Consider the following 12726-nt stretch of genomic DNA (forward strand, 5'->3'; position numbering starts at 1 on the left):
AAATTCATGTACAACAAATAGCGTCTCTCAAGATACTGTGTGATGCCGGACATTGTAATTTATAGCTATGGGCAAAAGGTAACCAAACATAACGTGGTAAAACTAGTGTTACTAAGTGTAAAATACAGCAGGTAATAGTAAAATTAATCATAACAATAACAATAAGGCCTCTTTCACACATCAGGTTTTCGCCGTCAGGTGCGATCCGGCGCTTTTGACAGAAACCGGATCCGGCGAAATGCAATGCCGGATCCGGTTTCCCCCCCATTGACTTGCATTTGCGCCGGATCGCGCCGGATGGCCATGCGTTTCATCCGGTTTTCGCCGGATCCGGCAATGTGTCGCAATGTGTCGCGATCCGGCGTCTGGAAAAAACGTCTACTGTAACGTTTTTTGTCTCCGGCGAAAAAGCCGGACACGCCGGATCCGGCGCGTCCGGCTTTTTCACACAATGAAAGCCTATGAGCGCCGCAATGCGCCGGATCCGGCGAAAGCCTGATCCGGCGGCCGGATCCGGTTTTTTGGTCTGAGCATGCTCAGTAGCTCTGCCCACAAGACATATATAAAAGCAAGACAGTGGGACCCACAGCCACACCCAACATGCCACCCAAGACAGCAACCAGGCGCAGGAGAAGGCAGGAGACATCTGCAGCAGCACCATCAGCACCACCCCAATTGGAGCAGCATGCTGAACAACGGGAGGGGAGTCCAGCAGCAGATGAGAGACGGTAATTATCAAATCACCCATTCCTCCAAACTAGGGCTATTGAATATCAAGATATTCATTGGCCCTTTGTTTCTCTTTATTCAACAGCCGCCCAATAGATGCAGCAGCAGCAGCAGCAGCAATGGCAGCAGCTGGAACACCACCCACAGGCATGGAGTGTGGCCACCAGGAAGACAGCACATCATCTTCTGGGAGCCCTCCCTCGCATCGTCAGCGTTTGACGGTAAGTTTTTATTTCCAAAATCCATCTTCTCTGTAATATATGTCTATTCATGGCCTTTTATTTCAAAACCGGAATCACAAGATGAAGAGGAGCTCCCAGAAGAAGAAGGAAGGGGTGGACAGACACCTGGAGTGGGCTCACAATTCGTAAGTTTTTTGCATCAAACGCAGAAACACAACATCACACTACACACAACACATAGAAAACAATGTTCTGCAGACCACACACAGCAAACAAATGCCTACATCCAAAGACATCACTTTTTTTGTTTTCTTCTCTAGTCTTCCCAATCTGGTGCTTGGCCAAGAGGTGCTCGCAGTGCCTCCCAGGGTCGTCGGCGACAGCAACGCGGCGGTCACCAGCGTGTAAGTATAAATATTTTTGCTTTGTTTTTTTGCACTTTTTATTTCATTTCTTTTGTGGAGGCTAATTATGTTATTTTTGTCTTTTTCTTTAACAGCCTTCACAGCGTGCTCCCGACTCTGACGTTGAGGATGGAGGGATTGATGTGGACCGCCTCATCGATCTCGTCAGAGAAAGGGAGCCGCTCTGGAATATGGCTGACCGCCGCCACGCTGACCTGATCGTTACCCGACGACTCTGGGAGGAAATCTGTTCGCTCCTTGTGGGCCGCTGGGAGGACCTCGATGTTCGGGCCCAGATTACAGAGCGTAAGTATATACAGTACCGGTTGCTTGATGTAAACCAGTGTTTCCCGAACTCCAGTCCTCGTGGTCCCCACGGATCATGTGTTCAGGATTTCTATTTACTATGGAAATCCTGAAAACATGACCCCTGGGGACCATGAGGACTGGAGTTTGGGAAACACTGATGTTGTATACTAACCACTCCTTTCTCGTTTCAGGGAACAGAATTGTGAATCGGTGGCGGTCTGTGAGAGATCGTTTCAAGAAGGAGTTCAATAAAGAGATGCGGGCCCCGAGTGGATCTGGAGGACGCAGGAGCAAGTACAAGTACGCAGAAGCCCTGTCGTTCCTCCGGGAAACAATGGTCACCAGAAGGTAAATATTACACACCACATGTGAAAAAAAATGTTAGATGTAAATTTTTTTTTCAGCCAGGGCCATACCATGTCAGTATTTTAATTGTTTTTTTTTCTCTTTATTCCACAGCACGGTGAGCAGCACTCGGGAGCCTGCACGATTGGACCCTTCTGAGGCGATCCCTGAGGAGACCGGCACCGAGGGACACTTCGACCGCCCCGGTACATCTGCACCTTCCCAGCCTTCCCACACATTCGACCCATCTGTCCCATCCACCAGCACAGGAGCATCGTGGCCGCCTACATTACATGAAGCTGCTGGTGAGGAGATCGCTTTCCCTTTACCCCACCCTTCTGCCCCTGCCGCCTCTAGTACACCTGCGGGTACTGGGCGGCAGCGGCAGAGGGGTCAGGAAAAGACTTATGCGCCAGAGTTCTTGCATCTGAATGCATCTTTCCAGAACTGTCTAAAAGTCTTGTCAGAGCAAATCTCCGCAGGCTATCAGCAGATCAACTCCAGCATTCTGGAGGTGAAGACACTTCTGCAAACCATGCATTCAGAAGCAAGATCTTCGCCAAACCACACCTTTTTCAGGTCTGTTGTGGAGCGCATGGAAACGCTCTCTCCTGCCCAGCAGATGCATGTAATGCATTCATGCCATGCTGCTCTCCAGCAAGTTACCTCCCAACCTCCTCCTCCTCCTCCCACCACAGTAGTTCCTCCACCTGCACCCCCTCCAGCCACTTTCCATCCTCCCCCTCCTATTACATCTACACCCCCTCCAGCCACTTTCCATCCTCCCCCTCCTATTACATCTACACCCCCTCCAGCCACTTTCCATCCTCCCCCTCCTATTACATCTACACCCCCTCCAGCCACTTTCCATCCTCCCCCTCCTATTACATACCATCCACCTCCAGCCACTTTCCATCCTCCCCCTCCTATTACATACCATCCACCTCCCCAGCACCATCCACCTCCCCAGCACCATCCACCTCCCCAGCACCATCCACCTCCCCAGCACCAGCCACCTCCCCAGCACCAGCAACCTCCCCAGCACCAGCAACCTCACCAGTACCAGCAACCTCCACAGTACCTGCAAACTCCCCAGTACCAGCAACCTCCCCAGTACCAGACATCTCCCCACTTCCAGCAACCTGCCCCGTACCAGACATCTCCCCACTTCCAGCAACCTGCCCCGTACCAGACATCTCCCCACTTCCAGCAACCTGCCCCGTACCAGACATCTCCCCACTTCCAGCAACCTGCCCCGTACCAGACATCTCCCCACTTCCAGCAACCTGCCCCGTACCAAACTCCTTCCCCATACAACTTGCCATCAACATCATCTGCTCCTACAGTCCCTGCCCAACCCTCCACTCCACCACCCACCACCTCTTCTGCTTCCCACATGTCCACCCATTCAGTAGTTTTTTCCACACCTTCACCTCTAACTGTTCCTTCCCCACAACGATCCAAGTCCTCTCTCCACACTCCCAGTGTCGAAGTGTCCCGCAGCCCCTACAGCAGTATTTCCACCACACACTACACAGAATTATAATGTGTGTATTTCTTCAGAGGTGTCCTCAATGGAAATGGGTTCCTTGCATATAACAAAATTGTGGAGTACCACGCAAGCTTTGATCACCTCGTCCACAGTTTCTGTCTTGAGGTTGATCGCAGTCAATAGGACCCGCCATTTGGCTGTCAGAATACCAAAGGTACATTCAACCATTCTTCTTGCTCTTGTGAGGCGGTAATTAAAAATGCGTTTTGGTCTTGTCAATCCTCTGCTAGAGTACGGTTTCAAAAGGTGTTCTGACAGCTGGAAGGCTTCATCCCCTACACAGACAAATGGCATAGGTGGACCAGATGTTTGCGGCAGCGGTCTAGGTGGTGGGAACTGGAAGGTGTTTCCATACAGTTTACGCCCCATGGCAGACAGTTTGAAAACTTGAGAGTCATTGGAGCGGCCATAGGCCCCAATATCAACCGCAATAAATTTGTATTCCGCGTCAGCGATGGCCATGAGGACAATTGAAAAATATTTCTTGTAATTGAAATATTCCGATCCAGATCCAGCTGGCTTTACAATGCGGATATGTTTCCCGTCCACAGCGCCCAAGCAGTTTGGAAACTGACATATCTGTTGAAACTTGTCAGCAATTTCAATCCACCTCTCTGTTGTGGGCTCTGGTAAAAACTCTTCAGCTAAGGAGTCCCACAGTGCACGGCATGTGTACTTCACAATTCCAGATATGGTGGAAATCCCGAGTCTGTACTGGAAATGCAGTGACGAAAGGGATTCTCCAGTTGCAAGAAATCTGTGGGGAATTAACAAACAATAAATTAGTTTTAAATCACAGCATTACATACCAAAACTGACCTAACACTTGGAGATACAAATTACCACCAACAAGATTGCAGTGAAAGTGTGCTCTGATGCGATCATATCCAATAAATGTGGCTTACCTTAAAGTCACCATCAGACGCTCTGCGGGTGAAATGGAGAAGCGGCAATAGGTGTCCGCTTTTCTTATGAGGTGTGCAATGCGCTCCACCAAGTAATCAAAATTCTCCATTTTCATCCTAACATATCCAAAAAATGTATCCGGGTTTCGTCGAAGGTCCATGCATAGTGTAGAATAGACCCCACGCGTCATTCTCTTGGCTGTGATGGGGTGGATCCACAAACGTCGTCTACGATGCCTGATGCGCCGCTGTCTCGCTCTCTCCTTCTCCAGAACAATCACCCTCAAACGATTTGCCTCCGCTGTAAAATCCGCCAAATTCTTCAAAATATTTCCAATGACAACATCCATCTTCGCCAGTAAACTTGCTCTTCTCTCCAACCTGCACTTTCTCCTCTACAACCTGTCAAAGAAGGGCTGTAGGAACATGCTATATATAGTTTTCCAGTAGCCAATCCCGTTCGGAAGGCCACAAGGGTCAATTTTAAAAACCGGATCCGGCGTAATCCGTCGAAAAACGGATAGAAAAACGGATGAACCGGATGAGACGGATCCGGTTTTGTCTGTCAAGAAAAAGACGGATCCGGCAAAAAACCGGATCCGTCACATCCGGTTTTACTAAACATTTGCCGGATCCGGCGTTCCGGCACGACGCCGGATCGCGCCTGACGCCGAAAACCTGATGTGTGAAAGTAGCCTAAGAGGAACAACACTGCTAATTAAAATAATTGAGGAACACAGAGTTTCATGAAGTGACAATTAGGCCGGGATCACACATGCGAGAAACTCAGACAGGTCTCGCATCTCAATACCCTGCACTGTCGCCGGCACTCGGGAGCGGAGCGTACGGCTGCATAGAAATACATGCAGCCGCAAGCTCCTGTCCGAGTGCTGGCGGCAGTGCAGGGTATTGAGATGCGAGACCTGTCCGAGTTTCTCGCATGTGTGATCCCGGAATTAGTGGGATATTCTGGTTCTATTGTTTGGCCCACAAAGTAACAGTACCACAAAATCAATCCTTGGCTGTCTGGCCACCAACTGACCACATGCAGTGTCCTTTAATCAGTTCAAGGTAAGGCTATTTTCCCAAATTCTTAACCAGACATATGTTTTTCATCCATGCAGTTTATAGAGCTGTAAAATGAATTAAATCAATGATTTTGATTGGTAGTTGATTTATTTACCTACTTTTTATTTATTTTTCTTTCATTGCACACATTGAATCCTTCAGAAGGTCATAAAAGACCTTTGAGGAGAACTACAACATTTTAAAACTTTTTTTTAATCTGATTTCCCTGTAAGTAGGGCTGGTATATTAGCCTCAGTAACAGTAAAACTGCAGCCTCCTAACTACACAGCGGCGCTTCTGCTCCCTACCTACATCCAGAGACCACATGATTATTTAGGCTAAGTTCACACGTACCGGGGGTCTGCGGACAGCTGCGTACTTCCTCCCTGATCTCCGCCCACTTCCACACTTCTTCCGTTTAGGTCCGCTTACTTCTTTATGCATGCTGCGTACCCAATGTTAAAGATAGGTACGCAGGATGCATGCAGAAGTAGACGGTCCTAAATGGAAGAAGTGCGGAAGTGGGCGGAGCTTCAAGGAGGAAGTACGCAGCCGTCTGCTAAGCCCCGGTACGCAAGTGTGAACTTAGCCTAAGTTGGAGGAGGATGGCACTAGGACTTCTTATAATTGTGCACAGCGCGTTTCTTCATCACTGGGTATACAGCGTTCGAGAAGGTAGAGACAGTAATAAACTGTCCCTGCCTTCTCTACGAGTAGCTCAACTGTGTCTGACATCCAGATCCTCACTCCCACAGCTGCACGGTCATGTGCAAGAGCTCTGCAATGCATGGACGTTTTAGAACGTTATTGCACAGTAGAACACAGACCGTCAGGATGTTTATTGGTCCACAAGTATTTAAAGGGAATCTGTCAGCAAGTTTTTGCTATATAATCTGAGGACAGCATGAGGTAGGGGTTAAAATACAGAATTCAATGATGTATAACATGTCAAGCTTTGTGCTGTTATTTACTTACACTGAAGGTCTTATCACCTGGTGATTATCTATGCTGTGACTAGCTGGTGCGTTCATGTTAGTCTAACTCCGCCCCTCCCGTGATAAGCAGCTCACTGTCTATCAACAATGTACATGCAGAGCCTGGTGTGGGTGGGGGCAGCATCCTCAGCTTTGCTGCATCGCTAAATCTAAAAACTCTGACTGTGTCAGAACAGCTGCACCCAGTAAACTAAGTGACACATTGTTGGATTCAGCTTCTCTTTGCCTACATCATGCTGCTCTCAGATGAGGAAGAAAAAACCTACTGATAGATTCCCTTTAGCTATCACAGTCTGTAAGCGTACTGTCCAGCACATCAATAGAAAGATCAGTCCATAGCATTCTCCTACTGTGTTCTTGACTCTTACAGCGCTTGGTACAGCCTTTCCCAGAAGGGGTACAGTGTCTGAGAACCTCAAACCTTATTATAAAACAGTTCTCTCCGGTGTTGCATATGTAAGATGGTGTAGTAGCTGCTCTGCTACAACGGATATATATAAACCATAACAATAACCAGGGAGTATGACAGTGAAAATATAGACTGTAGAGAAATGTATGAGGCTGCTGTGGACCATCCTCCAGTTTAGGTCTTAGATTTGTTCTGATGGTGAGTGTTTTCAAATCATAATAAGCTCATCCCTCGTTATGATGTGTGTCTGTATGTATGTACAGAAAAACTGACTGATACAGGGAAACAGGAATGGAGGGGGAAAACATCTGGCATGTTTCCCAGAAAAGCCGTCCTTTCCAAGAACACTTAGATGCTACACATTCCATGTACATCATTAAGCATAGACCTTCCATAGTTGACGCGACCTCCTAGTATATTAGTTACTATGGTTGAAAAAAGATAGTAGAAAAAATAATTGGCATATGTTATGCTGATACAAAATGAACATAGATACTGATTACTCGTTCACGCTCCTTAAAGGAGTAGTCTCATTAAAATTTGCTACCAAAGCAACCTGGGCTTCCATAACCCCTCAGCAGTGCCACAGGCTGATCGCCTCCACGCCATGACACATTGATGCAGAAATCGATGCAAAAGGAGCCCCGACCAAGTATTGAGTGCATTTACTGAACATAGACTTCAGTAGGCCAACATTTCAGATTTTAAAGTCATTTTCAAGCTGGTGTTATAAAGTACCGTATATACTCGAATATAAGCCGAGATTTTCAGCCCAAAAAATTGGGCTGAAAGTCCCCCTCTCGTCTTATATTCGAGTCATATACAAAGGGGGTCAGAGGGGGAGGGGGGCGGGAGTGTCAGGTCATACTTACCCGTCCTGACGCTGTGTCTTGAGCCCCCAGCTTCTCCCCGTGCTCTCTCTTCCTGCCTTCAGCGGTCACGTGGTGCCGCTCATTAAAACTCATGAATATGCGCATATTCATGAGTTTTAATGAGCGGTACCACATGACCGCTGAAGGCAGGAAGAGAGAGCGCTGAGAAGCTGGGGGCTCAAGACACAGCGTCAGGACGGGTAAGTATAGCGATACTCACCTGTCCTGCGTCCATGGCTGCTTGCTGCTGTCTGTCATCGGTCAGTGACTTCAGACAGCAGAGGGCGCGGTGACGTGGTTAGTGCGCGCCGCGCCCCCTGCAGTCTGAACGTCACTGACTGATGACGTGGCAGATAGCGGTGAGCAGCTATGGACGCAGGACACGTGAGTATCTCAGGTGCCAGCAGTGACACCGGCATCTGACACCCAGCGACGGACAGGTGAGTATGTCTTTTTTTTATTTTTACATGCAGCAGCATGGGGCAGCATATGGCGGAACAATCTATGGAGCTTCTTATGGGGGCAGCATATGGGGGAATAATCTGGAGCTTCTTCTGGGGTCAGCATATGGGGGAACATTCTATGGAGCTTCTTATGGGGGCAACATATGGGGGAATAATCTGGAGCTTCTTCTGGGGTCAGCATATGGGGGAACAATCTATGGAGCTTCTTATGGGGGGCAGCATATGGGGGAACAATCTATGGCGCTTCTTATTGGGACACCATATGGGGGAATAATCTATGGAGCATTTCCCACCCTAGGCTTATACTCGAGTCAATAAGTTCTCCCAGTTTTTTGTGGCAAAATTAGGGGGGGTCGGCTTATACTCGGGTCGGCTTATACTCGAGTATATACGGTATTCTAATTTACTGAGATAATGACTTTTGGGTTTTCATTGTCTGTAAGCCATAATCATCAACATTAACAGAAATAAACACTGGAAATAGATCCCTGTTTGTAATGACTACATAATATATGAGTTTCACTTTTTGTATTGAAGAACTGTAATAAATTAACTTTTTGATGATATTTTCATTTTGTGAGATGCTTCTGTATATGTTAAATGACCGCTGATAGAAGAGCATGTGACCAGACCAGTTCTAAAAAATAATAATTTTATAAATATATATATATATATATATATATATATATATATATATATATAGTGAGAAACAGGTGGGAATAGTGGATGAGGGCAGGTATATCTCGCCCAGATTCCTTTCCTATGTGGCCTAGTCTGGTCAGTATCGCACCTGCTTGCTAATGAATAATGGGAGGTGGATATAAAAGGATGCAAGGTGGTTGTGTGAGTGTCTCAGCCTGGGAACACAGAGAGCCTGTCTGTGTGAGAGACACACGTGAGTGGAAGCAGTGCCCACTGCAACTGTGGTTTGGCTGGACGGGAGAAGCCCGCCAGTTGGTAGTTAGGTTGTCCATTGTTTAGTTAGTGCCGGACAGGCAAGGATTTGTTTTATGTTTTATTTCCTTTTGCATTGCTTTCACCATTAATAAACCTGACCCAGGGTCAGTTACACCCGAATCCCAGCTCTGCGCCTGAGTTTCATGCTGAACGCACGTGACCTTTGACCCCAGAAAAGGCGATCCCGGAGTGTTTTATCACATTGTGGTGGAGAACGCGGGCATCACGTTGCAAGCATGAGCATGGAGGACGTGGTGAAAGCGCTGGTACAGTCCACCGCCGTCCAGCAAGAAGCTAATCAGGTGATGATGGCCCAGCTGAAGGAGTTGGTGGACATGACAGTTACCGATCGTTCGCTTCTCCAGCAGGTGGCGCAGCGCTTGGCAAGCTTACCTGAGCTTAACCTGGAAGCCGAGTCGAGAGTGATTCACGTGAGTCGGTACTGGCAGAAAATGACGACCGAAGATGACGTCGAGGCATACCTGACCACGTTTGAACGAACGGCGGTGCGAGAAAAATGGCCGAAGGCACGATGGGCCGGCCTGATTGCCCCGTTTCTTTCCGGTGAGGCCCAAAAGGCTTATTATGACTTAGAGCCTGAAGCCGCGCAGGACTTTGACAAATTGAAAGCCGAGATCTTGGCCCAGCTGGGAGTGACGACCGCTGTCCGTGCACAGAGAGTGCATCAATGGACTTATCAGCCGGATAAACCACCGCGGTCCCAGATGTTCGACCTGATCCACGTGACAAAGAAGTGGCTACAACCCGAGGTGTTGACAGCGCCAGAGATAATCCAGAGAGTCGTCATGGACAAGTACCTGAGAGCTCTACCGCCAGCCCTGAGGAAGTGGGTAAGCCATGGAAATCCTACGACGGCAGATCAACTGGTGGATCTGGTTGAACGTTACTCCGTGGCGGAAGGACTCCGAGACGACGCTACCCCACCTCGTTCTTCATCGTCTCCACGTGGAACCGGTAAGACTGTTCCAGGGAGTAGGGGAGATGGAAAAATCCCTAAGACAGTGGGGGAGGAAAACGGGACTGCCCGCACTGCGAGGCCGAGAGTAACGAACTATGGTCTAAGCAAGGGGCCCGTTAGGTGTTTCCGCTGCCAAGAGATGGGACATATTGCTGCGAACTGTCCGGTCACTACTGAACCCATGCAGTGCGACGTCACAGACTCTAAAAACCGCATGTCTATGGTTGTACGGGTGGTGAGTGTGAATGCCGGTCAAAAGGATGTGGAAAAACACTTGTGTGATTTAATTGTTGATGGCAAAAATGTGGTGGCATTGTTAGACTCGGGAAGTGTGGTCACTCTGGTGAAGGCCAGTCTGGTGTCAGCCCCGACTGGACCATCAGACAAATTTTCTGTAACATGTGTGCATGGAGACACCTGTTCGTACCTCACCACGGTCATATGCATTACTACTTCCTATGGGTCTGTGCAACATAAAGTGGGACTCGTCCCGGCGTTATTGCATGATGTTATCCTGGGCCGGGATTTTCCCCACTTCTGGCAATTGTGGGAGAACCAGTTGATACCCCAGGGTAATAGTGTACATGATTCTTCTCCCAGGGTGCGTGTGGGTCCCGAACCCCTGGAAGAGGTCTCCCCGGAAGACTCTGGGGAAGAGTCTGCGGGAAATGACCTGCAGTTCTCGTTTTCAGTCATGGCGGGTGATACGGAGGAGACCGGGGAAGAGGAGGAGGCCGACAGCCGTCCACCTCCCCGTTTGCCGGATTTAGAAGTTCAGAAAGATGACTTCCAAAGCGAGCAAATAAAGGATCCTACCCTTTCTCAGGCTAGGACAAATGTAAAAGTGATAAATGGGGTACCCGTAGAACCTGGCTCTAGGCTGGCATATCCTTACATGGTTCTGGAGAATGATTTACTCTATCAGATAGAGAAAAAGGGGGAAGATACGGTGCAACTATTAGTCGTGCCAAAACTCTACCGGCGGCAGGTGCTGGACCTGGCCCACGGACATGTGATGGGAGGTCACCTGGGAGTCCAGAAAACCACCGAAAGGATATTACACTGTTTTGTTTGGCCAGGCATGCATCACGATATTCGTGTATATTGTGAGTCTTGTCCTGACTGCCAAGCCTCTGCACCTAAGCCCCGGTTCTGTAGCCCTTTGGTACCCCTACCTATTATTGAAGTCCCGTTTGAGAGGATTGGGATGGATTTAGTTGGGCCCCTTCCACGGTCTGCACGTGGACACCAACATATCCTGGTCATCTTGGATTATGCCACTCGTTACCCGGAGGCCATCCCTTTGCTTAACACGGCCACCAAGACGATTGCCAAGGAACTGGTGCATGTGTTTAGTCGGGTCGGTATACCAAAACAGATACTCACCGACCAGGGGACCCCCTTTATGTCCAGGATAATGAAGGAGCTCTGCCGATTGTTACAAATCGAACCGTTACGCACATCCGTGTATCACCCTCAAACAGACGGGTTGGTCGAACGGTTCAATAAAACTCTGAAGCAGATGCTGAGAAAGGTGATAGACAAGGATGGGAAGAACTGGGACTATTTACTTCCGTATTTGCTTTTTGCCATCAGGGAAGTACCCCAGTCTTCCACGGGATTCTCGCCTTTCGAGTTATTGTACGCCCGACGTCCTCGCGGACTGTTAGACGTTGCAAAAGAAACCTGGGAGGGTCAGGTCACTCCATTTAAAACAGTGATAGATCACGTCACACAAATGCAGGACCGTATTGCGGCTGTTATGCCTATCGTCTAAGAACACATGATACAGGCTCAAGGAGCCCAAAAAAGAATCTATGATAGGGGCGCCAAGATCCGTACGTTTACACCCGGAGATAGGGTGTTGATCCTGGTCCCCACGGTGGACAGTAAGTTCCTGGCAAAGTGGCAGGGCCCCTTTGAGATCAAGGAAAGAGTTGGTGAAGTAAACTACAAAGTATACCAGGCAGGTAAACGGAAACCTGAACAGATTTATCATGTAAATCTGATAAAGCCCTGGAAGGATCGGTCTGCCTTGTCAGCGGAGCTGGCCCGTCCTGTCTGCTCGCATACCGTACCGGAGGTACGGGTTGCAGAGACTCTCTCGGAGCGGCAAAAAACTGAGGTCAGGCAGTTTCTACTTCACAACCAAAAGTTTTTCTCAGAAAAACCCGGGCAGACTATGCTAATGAAACATGACATCGTAACGGAACCTGGTGTCACAGTTCACGTAAAGCCCTACCGAATCCCGGAAGCGTGCCGTGAAGCCGTTTCCCGAGAAGTGAAGGCAATGTTAGAGTTAGGAGTCATTGAGGAATCGCACAGTGCGTGGTCCAGCCTGATTGTGCTAATTCCTAAACCGGACGGCACCATCCGGTTCTGCAATGACTTCAGGAAACTGAATGCGGTCTCAAAATTTGATGCCTATCCTATGCCCCGGGTCGACGAGTTAATAGATCGGTTAGGAAAAGCCCGGTATATTACGACCCTAGATCTAACAAAGGGGTATTGGCAGATCCCTCTGGCTGAGGCTGCCAGAGAAAAGACGGCATTTGC

At 48.6% G+C, this 12726-nt stretch overlaps 1 long non-coding RNA gene across 1 annotated transcript; it reads left to right on the top strand.

Moving 5' to 3' along the window:
* The first annotated feature begins 705 nt into the window (after positions 1–705).
* Positions 706–1602, top strand: LOC141085724 (uncharacterized). The gene is made up of 3 exons (XR_012231393.1): positions 706–1096; positions 1232–1315; positions 1411–1602. It is a non-coding gene; the product is annotated as an uncharacterized lncRNA (long non-coding RNA).
* Positions 1603–12726: the final 11124 nt, after the last annotated feature.

The sequence above is a fragment of the Dendrobates tinctorius genome, unplaced genomic scaffold (assembly GCF_039654945.1).
Source record: "Dendrobates tinctorius isolate UK_male_01 unplaced genomic scaffold, ASM3965494v1 ptg000029l, whole genome shotgun sequence".
Classification (NCBI taxonomy): domain Eukaryota; kingdom Metazoa; phylum Chordata; class Amphibia; order Anura; family Dendrobatidae; genus Dendrobates; species Dendrobates tinctorius.